This window comes from Phyllostomus discolor, chromosome 1 (genome assembly GCF_004126475.2).
Source record: "Phyllostomus discolor isolate MPI-MPIP mPhyDis1 chromosome 1, mPhyDis1.pri.v3, whole genome shotgun sequence".
NCBI lineage: Eukaryota > Metazoa > Chordata > Mammalia > Chiroptera > Phyllostomidae > Phyllostomus > Phyllostomus discolor.
The window spans coordinates 105,631,932-105,642,387 of NC_040903.2; the positions used below are offsets into that span (position 1 = coordinate 105,631,932).

The 10,456-nt window shown below is 42.7% G+C and overlaps 1 long non-coding RNA gene across 3 annotated transcripts; it reads left to right on the forward strand.

Moving 5' to 3' along the window:
• The first annotated feature begins 409 nt into the window (after positions 1 to 409).
• LOC118500901 lies at positions 410 to 7,043 on the forward strand. 3 transcript variants are annotated; one of them, XR_004903485.1, is made up of 6 exons: positions 410 to 1,469; positions 2,792 to 2,867; positions 3,058 to 3,126; positions 3,212 to 3,549; positions 4,505 to 4,585; positions 5,186 to 7,043. It is a non-coding gene; the product is annotated as an uncharacterized LOC118500901 (long non-coding RNA). The 3 variants fall into 3 exon arrangements; XR_004903486.1 differs by lacking the exons at positions 2,792 to 2,867; positions 3,058 to 3,126 and having other exon boundaries at positions 412 to 1,469; XR_004903488.1 differs by lacking the exons at positions 2,792 to 2,867; positions 3,058 to 3,126 and having other exon boundaries at positions 417 to 1,067.
• Positions 7,044 to 10,456: the final 3,413 nt, after the last annotated feature.

Sequence of the window (10,456 nt, forward strand, 5' to 3'; positions counted from 1 at the left end):
CCACGGAAACGGCAGGCAATGAGACAGTATGAGAAATTTGGAGGCAATCACTGAGCCGGAAAAGCTGGAACAACCTTAACCCTCCAGGTCCCCCGGTTTCCTTCCCTCGCCCCACGTTTCGCAGCTCCAGCGCCTCACGTCCACCGCGCGAGCCCGTTCGGCCCCGCCCCACCCTGGCCTATTGCCCGCCTGGCAGAGCTGGGTTTTAAGGCAGCTCGGAGGCTGCTCTGACGCACTAGTGGTAAAGAGTAGCCGCGCTGGTGGCTCAGCACGGTGTCCCGAGTGCTGCAGCCCACTGCCGAGCGAACTCGGGCCCTCAAGCTACTTCGGGCTGCGCTGTCCAACTTCCAGGGGTGGCGTAATTGACGATAAACGCCGCCCCGCCTCTAGGATCTCCGTCCGTGGAGAGGGCGGGCCCTCAAGTCTGGCGCAGGACTCTCATCCTTCCTTCCGGTGGGCGCAGCGCTGGGCGCCAAGTGAGCAATCACAGGTCACGTCACGTAGCAGCAGCCAATCGGAAAGGCAGGGCGACTCACGGACGAGCACTGGGTCGCGCCTCCTGCTGAGTTGCCGGGTGGTTCGGGGGTTTTGTTGTAACTGGCTTTTTCTGCTGTTTTCCCTCCCTGTGGTTAAATCTAGTGCCATCGCTGTTCTTGTGAGGCCCGGCCTGAGGATGCGAAGCGGAGTGGCAGGATGAACGCTGAGGCGAGTTCCGGGGCAAGCGATGGGTCTCCGGCAGCGAGCTCTAAAAGGGAATGGAGGACTTGATGGAAAGAAGGGATCAACGCGTGTGTCCTAGAAATACTGAAGACAAATCGGGCCAAAAGTAAATTTACTAAGACGCACACACACACACACACACACACACACACGAATATATTTTTTTCGCGTTTTACTTGGTCGTTTCCTATTGCGGAGATAATGTAGGAGCTGTTGGTATGGTCGGGCATAGGTATGTGACCCCAAAGGAGCATAAGTGAGTCTAATAGGAGAAGACGTCGATTTTCAGTTCAATGAACAGTTTGTAAGACCCTTTCAAACCATGCGGGAACTAAGAAGGAAATAAGGTAAGGTCCTTGGGGTTTTGGTAAGCTCAGGGTCTAGTGGGGACTCATCAGTAGCAGTCTTAGGAGGGACAAGAGAGAAGGGTTTTGTTTAAGGTGTGGGGCATCATAGAAAGCTTTCAGGAGTGGGATTATTTTAGGACGATGCTGTATGTTTACGGTATGAAATTGCAGTTTTCGGAGGAAAACAAAATGGGCCCAGTTAGGGCATAGTTTCTGTTTTGCGTCTTGGAAGAGCTCCTTAGCATATTAAATGGCGTATTTATTTTCTGTTTAACAAAAATGTAACCTCTTCGTTTCCTTCTCTTGCTCGCAAGAATGATTCCAACATGTCCAAGCAGTATTGCTTCTTTTCCCCCTTTTTGTTACTTCGTTCAGATTCCAGTCAGAAAGACTCAGCTCAAGGTATTATTTATTATTGACATGTCCTTTGAATTATAATAGGCCTATATTTTATTTGACTGAAATTCACAGAGGTGTTGGTTATATAGCTTTCTTAAAAGTCACATTTGGGGAAAATTGGTCCATGCAGAATGAGCTTGCTTGTCGTGCAAAGGGTAGGACCCGGATTGATTGACTTATAAAGATTGTATTTATTTATTTATTTTTTGGAGAGCGAGAAAGTGGGAGAGACTCGTGTGTGTGTGTGTGTGTGTGTGTGTGTGAGAGAGAGAGAGAGAGAGAGAGAGAGAAAGAGAGAGAGAGAGAGAGAAAGAGAAACACAAACACCAGTCAGTTGCCTCTCGCACGCCCCCAGCTGGGGACCTGGCCCACAACCCAGGCATGTGCCCTGACAGGGAATGGAACCAGCTTTCTGTTCCCAGGGCAGCAGCGCTCAATCCACTGAGTCACGCCAGCCAGGGCTGGCTGGACCTGTCTTTCTCATGAGTCTCTACCTAAGGGTGGAATTGCTGGGGTAATATGCTAACTCCTTATGTCCAACCTCTTGAGGAAAGCTAGCAGAACTGTTTTTCCAAAGTGGCTGCACCACTTTACATTGCCACTCGCAGTGGATGAGAGTTCCAGTTTCTCCACAGTCTCGGTCTCGTAGGTGCGAAGTTGGAGCTCCTTGTGGTGGCTGCCCTAATTTTAAGGACTTAGAGTTTGTAAGGAACCTGCTAGAAGATGCTCCTTGAGTGCAGAGACAATGTCTAAGGTGAATTTGTCCTTTCGGTCCCTGGTACACAAATAGGTATGTGTCAGACGTGTTCCTGAAAAAACCTTCTGTCCAACCAGTTGTGCATTTGAAAGAAGCAGGGCTTGTGGGGAAACCCTATGCAATTGGATAATCTTGAAAATAAGCAGCGATCAGCATGGAGAAGTAGTCTTAATGCCCTCCTACCCCATGAAAGGTAACTTGAAATGGAGATCGCCATAGAGTGTAGGTGTATTAAAACAGGAAAGCTGGTGGGACTAGATTTTACAGATGGAAGTGGAGTTGTGGGCGAAAGGGCTTCTGTTCAAATGGGTTCAGAAGCAGGTAACCTACTGAGAACATAGACGGAGGTGGGTGGGGCCGGGGAGGGTACCAGGAATGCAGGCACTCAGTTTTCACTTTTTTAAAGATAGAGTGAAAGGAAAGGTGCTGCCAGTTTGTCTCAGAGTACCGAGGAAAGAGGGCTTTTTTTCCTTTTCTGCTCAGTTGGATTCCAGGTGTTGATGTTCTCTTAGGAAAGATGAAATAGTGGCTGTCACATTATTCTGGTGCATTCTTTGTATTACTGCAGAACAGATCTACTCAAATGTAGACTGCTTAACTGCAAGTCACTAATCCAGGGAAGCCACAAGGGGTCACTGCCATAGGTATTGTCGGTGTACTTGTGGATAGAGAAGTTTGTACTTTGTTATAAATGGAATTTTTTTTAGTTGAGTTGTATTTATTTATATGTTTATCACTTTTGCATGATTTTTGTTACTAGTTTTTATTGTTTTACGATGACACTGAGGTTCTCATTTTGATCATCTTTGCTTCCTCCAATAACTTCATATCCAGTGATTAAACCTTTTCACTGCTGTTCACATAATGAACTGTTGTGATTACTGAACATGTTAATGAGGATATGTAAGCTATTATAAAGATATTATTTGCAAAAGCCATTGATTTGACTATTACACAAAGTAATTTAAAAGAAAACATCTCCTTTCAGGAATTACATTCTTAGAGATGTCAGAGGAAGATTCCTGGGTCTTGGAAAATGACCTGAATATGCAGAGGAGGTAGTGTATCTTTCTGTCTTAACTGTACTTCTGGCACAGTAATGATGAGTTGGAAACGAAGAGTTGTCCAACTAAAAGAAAATGGATTTATAAAGGTGAAATCTATTTTGTTGTCCTGATATAATGAAGTATATTTCTAGTAACTGATTTACATTCTTGCTGAGTTTTTCATCCCTTTAGATCTCTGGGTTGTTGTGGGATTTTTAATTTTTATTATTATTTTTTTCTTCAGAAAGCCGTGGAGATTTGAAATTACTGGTGACCAAAGGTAAAGGCGATTCTGAATTTTAGACCTTTTCAGCTAATTCATAAGTTGTACATTTAACTTTTTGGCTATGGATTGGTGCCCTCTATTACTTATATACCACTATGTAACAAATTACCCAAATCTTAGTAGTTTAAAATAACAAACACTTATGGTGGGGGTTGGGGGACATCTGCTTCCAAACTGTCTCACTTGGCATGTCTCAGGTTTTGTTTTTGTTTTTTTAATCCTCACTGGAGGATATGTTTATTGATTGTGGGGTGGGGGCAGAGACAGAAATGTCAGTGTGTTTCCTCCCATACATGGACTAAGCAGGGATTGAACCTGCAGTCTGGGTAGTATGTGCCCTGACCAGGAATGGAATAGGCAGCCCTTTGCTTTGCAGAGGGTTCCCAACCAACTTGAAGCACAGCAGTCAGGATCCTCTTGCCTTTTTTCTTAAAGTTTTAAAACTTCTGATCATTGGAAACCTTGTCTAGTAACAAAAGCATTACACATAAAGCAAGGCATAACCAGTTTTGGAATGTACTGAAGTATGATTACTTTGTCCGTAGCAGGTCTGATGGTGAGAGTATGCCTGTAAGTTTCCATAACACAAGCTGTGCAAAGTAGATAGATGATATACTTGAGATGATCTTTGTTGTGGGTTTTTTTCTGATCAGTGAAATTAGGGCTCTCATCTCTTCTACCTGAGAGAATTGAAATGTATAGAAATGTGCATGTGTTATGTATTATTTTTAAAAATGGCTAAGCACTGAAAACCTTATGCCTAGAGCATAAGTTAAAAATGAGAAAGCATAAATGTCCAATGATTAAACTTTTTCTACTGCTGTTCACATCATGACTTGTTGTGATTAATGTATGTGGATGAGGACATAATGGAAAATGCAAAGTGTGAGGGTCATAATAGGTATTAGTTTTTGTACATTGATTTACCTGTAAATTTGTTTTCATTTAGGAATAAAGTTGCAGGATGTTTTTCTTAAGAAAACATTTGTATGCTTTATCTGATTAAGAAATCAAAGATTTATTTAATAAGGTAAGAAGTTTGTAAATTAGTTTGGATAAAACATTTAAAAGACTGAGCAAAAAAAAATTGACATTTGACCAGAATTTTGATATTGTACTCGATTAGTACTTTTTTCCTTCATTCAGCTTTCAAAAGTAAATATGATTTCAAAGATAGTATAATTTTTTGAATCAATAGATTAGTTTAAGAACAGGCCATTGGCTGGGTGGGGGGACAGACCTTTTAACCACAGTCATCTTTTCTTAAAAATAATGACATAATCCTTTCAGCCCCTGAAATTCTCAGAGATCAGATGTTCTGGGGTTTACATTTGCTGAACTACTAGACATTTGATAAGTACTCTTTGATGTGCCAGTGGGTGATCATCCTATGACTTGAGCTTTGTTCAAGTCATAGGCAGGTGGTTGCAGGCTGGGAATCTCGAATCTAATTCCAGGTTCATTTGTCATTAATTAGGCATGTTGTCTGATGGGTTTCTCAAATATGAGAAATATAAAGGCGGGAAATTTCATAAATACTCAATGTTCCTTCATTCATTCTCATTCTCTCTCTCTCCTTCCCCTCTTTCTCTTTCCCTCCCATTCCCCTTGCTCTTTGCTCTTTATTTAGAGAGAGGGAGAGAAATATTGTTGCATGCTTGAGAGATACATCAACTGGTTTCCTCTCGCTCGCCCCCTAGTGGGGTCCTGGCCCACAACGCTGGCATACCTCTTGACCTGTAATGGAACCAGCAATTGAACCAGCAAGCTTTCAGTTTGCAGGCCAGCGCTCAACCCACCAAGCCACACCAGCCAGGGCAAGTTAATTTTCTCTTAAAGGTTGATGTAAACTTTGTTTATGGCCCTGAATGAAAAGATATACCATGTAAATGAATTCAAAATCAAAACTGATTGCTTTTTCAGCCTTTTTGGCTAAGGTAAAGTGAAAGTCAAAACTGAAACAACATTAATGGGATGGATGCTCCTCTTTTACAGCAGTAAACATGGAACAAGCTGTAAGTACACATGGACTGGTGCCTTGTGATGATAGTAAAGTGTTATAATGTGGACAACAGTAGTTTTTGCAGACCTCAAGATCATTTAAATGAGCAAAGGGGGCCTAAGTTGTCGAGAAAAATGTTTTTGGATTGTCTGCAAACGTTAATTGGAAGAATTGTGTCAACATTCCTCTATCTCCGAAGAGTAAATCAGCATCTTGGAACTAGCATTCCCTTGAGAACTAGAATTCCGTTGAAAAGCTTTAAGTTTTATGTAATGTAAGATTAGGCTTGGCTAGTAGTTAACCAAATCTGATTAAAATTGACTGTGGACTAATACAGAGTTTTCTTTTTAGATGCATGTAGTTCTTACTTTGCACCATTCCAACATACATTTTTCACAGCTAAGTAACACCAGCCCCCAACATGGTTGAAATTCAGTTACCAATTATTAACTGAATTGTTACATAAACTTTGCAGCTGGCTCTTTATTCCATAAACCATTATGCAAATAAAAGATGTGCATCATGATCAGAAACCAGTTGCATCACTTCTTTCAAAGTCTGTTGGTGGTGGGTCAGTTCAACACAGCTAGTAAAGAATAGTTGTATTGCTTTCTTGTCTTTCTGTGATAAACCTGTATGACATTCTATAAAAGTGGATAATCAAAAGAGGGAATTGGTCCACAAAGAGGACAGCAGTAAGGAAGCAAAAAGTGATAACACTGGAAGTGAAATTGAATGTGGTTAGATTTGTAAATGGTGACAGCAAAGCAAAGACAAGGCGAGACCTAGGCCTACATGAAGCTACAGTACAAACCATATTCTAAAAGCCTGATAAATGTAAAAACTAAGGTAAAGTTGCTGCAACCTCTTTTAGGTTAAGTTGCATTAGGAAGAGAAAGCTGCTTATGATTGAATTGGAGCATTTTCTTGTACTTGAGGTTGAGGACTGTAATGAGAAACAAATCCCAATCAGCTTCACTAGCATTCAGGCCAGGGTATCTTAGTGCTACACCGAAGGGGAAGGTAATTACAAGGAGAGAAAAAGAACATTGTATTGCCAGTAAAGGCTGGTTGTATCGTTTCAGAATCCTGCAGGAGTTGACTAACCATAAACCATCTGGTGAAACTGCAAGCTGAGGTTAAGGATGCTACTATGAAATTTGCACCCAGATGCGAAGAGTTCCAGACAGTGCTGGCACCTCACAGTCAGGGAAGACAGCTGTGCAAAAAACTGTAGGATGTGGATGGAACGTAAATGGAGTTCCAGAAGTAGTAGATGACTCTGGGAAACTGACACTGCCTCCACTGAAGAAGTATTCCTGGGTATGCAGCCAGGGGAAGTGATGGAGATGAGAAACTTCACTAAAGGAACTCTGTGATTTTTCTGCCATTGAAAGCACAAATAAAACTTCAGAAGCTGGTCTAAATCTGCCGTGGCATAGAAAGGAAGGAAGCTCATAAAGAAATAAAACACTATCATTCTCAATGTTTAATGTTTTAAATATTTTACTTTTTTTACATTTATAACCAACATAAAGACAGCTTACTGTTTTGATGTAAGGTCACAGTAATCATAGATTAAGATTGCTTTCCACAACTTAGGCTAGGGAGTCTTTATATTTCACCAAATATAAATACATCAAGTTTAGAAACGGGTATATTTGAGTCCTACCGGAACCAATTATAGTTGACATTTCTCAAGTTGCCTTTTTATTCTACTATATCAAGTTTTGAAATAATTTATAATACTTACGTGTCTCATTTTTTACTTAGGGTATTCATCCAATTGTAGGCTGAATCCTAACAGAACAGGGTTTGGTAGACTTTTCCTGTAATGGGCCGTACAGTAAGTACTTTAGGTTCTGTCAGTCTCTTGCAGCTACCCTACTTTGTCCTGATGGCCCAGAAGTGGTCATAGGCCATGGAGAATGGCTGTGTTCTCTTAACCTTAAGGAATATTTCTCCACCAAAGTGAGTTATTCTGGGACAACAAATTGCAGTTTGAGGCATCTGGTCTAATGGCGAACCAAGTGCAAATCCAGAAAATAAAGGTGAAGAATAAATGGGGAGTTAGGGGTGGAGTATTTCAGAGGGGTTGTTGCAACCAGTTGATTGGAGCAAACAGAATTTGCAGTGTACTGAGTTTTGGGCTGGTTGTTGGGGAAAGACATAGTACTTCCTGCCAGAGTAGCACAGTAAGACGTCTTCCTGTTCAAGGTGGAAAGTGCCTCTTCCTGTTGGGGCAGATGGACCAGTGGAAGGGACTAAGCTCCCACTACAGGCCCTCAACTACACCTTACATGAGGGTTCTGTTTATTGAAGAGTTACTTAAAACTTCATGTACACTGGAATTTGAATTTCATATAATTTTCTCATCATGAAATAATTTTCTTTTTCCCAGGGAAGTTTTTGTGTTTATGATACTGTTAGCTCATAAGGCCTTAACAAAAGTGGGTGGGGATGGGGAGAATTATAGTTCAACATGTATGTAAGAGGAGCACGTAGTTGGACCATAGGATTATCTTTCAAGTGTAAAGCCATCTGCTTTAATAGGATTACCTGAGAAACAGGAAGAAAGATTGCTTTTTAAAATTACAGGATCCAGCTACCTTGCCAATTCCGTTATCAGAAAGAGTGATTTTAATACAAAAGAGTAACAGATTGAGATCACAGGAATCATACTCCTAAGAACTAACATTTGTAGAGCAGTGACTGAGCCAGTCACTTCGAGCACTTAGCAGGCTCACCTCAGTCAGTCCACAAACATACCATCCCCACTTTGCACACCTCAGGGGATTCCATGCACTCAAGGGCCAACAGCTGAAGAATGGGCACAGTAGGCTTCCTAAGCATAGGTCATGGTGCATCTGACCCATGTGACCTGCTCTGGTATACAGATCTACACTGAGGACCTCAAGATCTAGGGATGGCAGAATGACCCAATGGTTGCCCTGTGGGCTCTGGAGCCAGGCTGCTCTTCTGTTTCTATCCCAATTTGCCTTCAGTTTCTTAGCTCTGTGCTCGTTTGCTCACCTGCAGAATCGTCACAGTAATGACCACCAACTTGACAGATGTTTTTTCTATGCATTGGACAAGGTTCCAAATCTTCCTGAAGGAACCCATGCAATGGGTCTGCCACAGCCTCCCTTACATGGAAGTATCTATATAGTGCTCAAAGCCCTGCCTGGCGCAGACTAAGAGCTCTATAAATGCTAGCTTTAATGGAGAAGCCAGTCTGTGCCTCTGCCAGTGCTGGGGTCCCTAATTTGGCTCACTGCTAGGTCTTCATAGCATTGGCACATGGAAGGCACTTGGTCAACCTAAGTGGTGGTAGCCAAAGTTCAGACTGTGCAGACATCCTGAGTCCCCCAGAGAAGAGCAGATGGATCACCAGGAGCTCCAGAGGTACGTGCTCAGTTCCATAATACCAGGCACACAGTGCAGCTAACACTTCTCACGTTTGCCCTGGAGGGCCTGGGCTGATCCATGAGGTCTGCCACCAGGTCCTACCGCCAGTCCCTGGATGTCCTTCCCCTTGCTGTCCCAGGCTCTCAGCAAATGCCTCAGCCATTCATCCAGGTTACCTGGATACTTCACCTTGAAGGCATCAATCTTAGTCTCAGACACTTCAAGCTGAGGAGTCAGCCTTCTCCAGCCCTTCCCTGGGTGATCATAGATTACATAGGATGTCGAATGCAGCACTCAAGTGCTGCTCTTCCTGCATGACTTGGCTGGCCATGTCGGCGTCAAGGTCACCAGGAACCACAGAGAGGTCTTGGCTTCACAGGGAAGCCAGCACATGGTGTGCTCAAGATCCATCTTGCCCTGTGAGGAGAGGTTGAGGCTGCTCTGTCCGAACTCCAACTTCCTATTGCCCATGGGGCCATGGCACAGGAACTTGAGCTCAGCCAGTTCACTAACTGATCAAGTGACCTTTTGTTTGCAGGAGGACACCCAACCAACTGAGCCACTCTGGTCAGAGCCTAGTTAACATACCTCTATGATGAGCCTTATCCAGTCCTGGCTGGTGTGCATTGCAACAATGTCCCATAAGTGGATTCTGTCCCTGACAACTCACCACATAGATGTTTCGCTCCATCTCTCCCTCCCTTCTCCTCGCCCTAAATTCAATAAGCATGTCCTTGGGTGAGGACTTTAAAAACAAATAAGTGGAGAATGGGCTGGGGTGGGGGGAAAAGGCAGAAAACTACTTGAACTCAACAGGAAAATCAAGCAACCAAATAAGCCTTAACCACCTTCAAGAAAGCACATACATCACCCTAACCTGTAATCTACCACCACCTCCGCATCTTGCTTATTTTCTTCTGTTCCCTTTTTAATTTCAAATACATTTTCTAAAATTTGCAATACCTATTCTCTGAAGCACTTGCGATCTTGCTTCCGGGCATAAGTCATCAGTTTGGCTCAAATAAACTCATAAAAATTCTCTACACATTTGGACATTTCGGACACAAAGAAATGTGTACAAGAAAGAGAAACATTCCTTCCAATGAAGGCACTTAGGGCTGTAGGAAAGAGACCGTTGACTGGTCCCTAGTAAAAAGAGAACTGGCCTAGAAGTTGCCAGAACTTGTATCTAGGTTCTGGTACTTTAGCAAGTGATTTTCCTCTGGTACTTTCTTCACTGGGAATAATTTCCCTCTAATCTAGGAACAACATCCCAGGCAACACACTAATTAGATGCCGGGCTCTCATTAAACTATTTAGTAAAGTTCCAGTAACTGGGGGCAAATTCTAATAGATCTCAAATTGTACATAGGGTATTAATGGAACACCTTACCCATAATGCCTCTTTGGAGTAACGAATCAAGTGTAAGTCCAAGACAGCCCTTGGGTGTGGCCAGATCGTAAGGATTTAAAGTTCCCTAAACACAATGT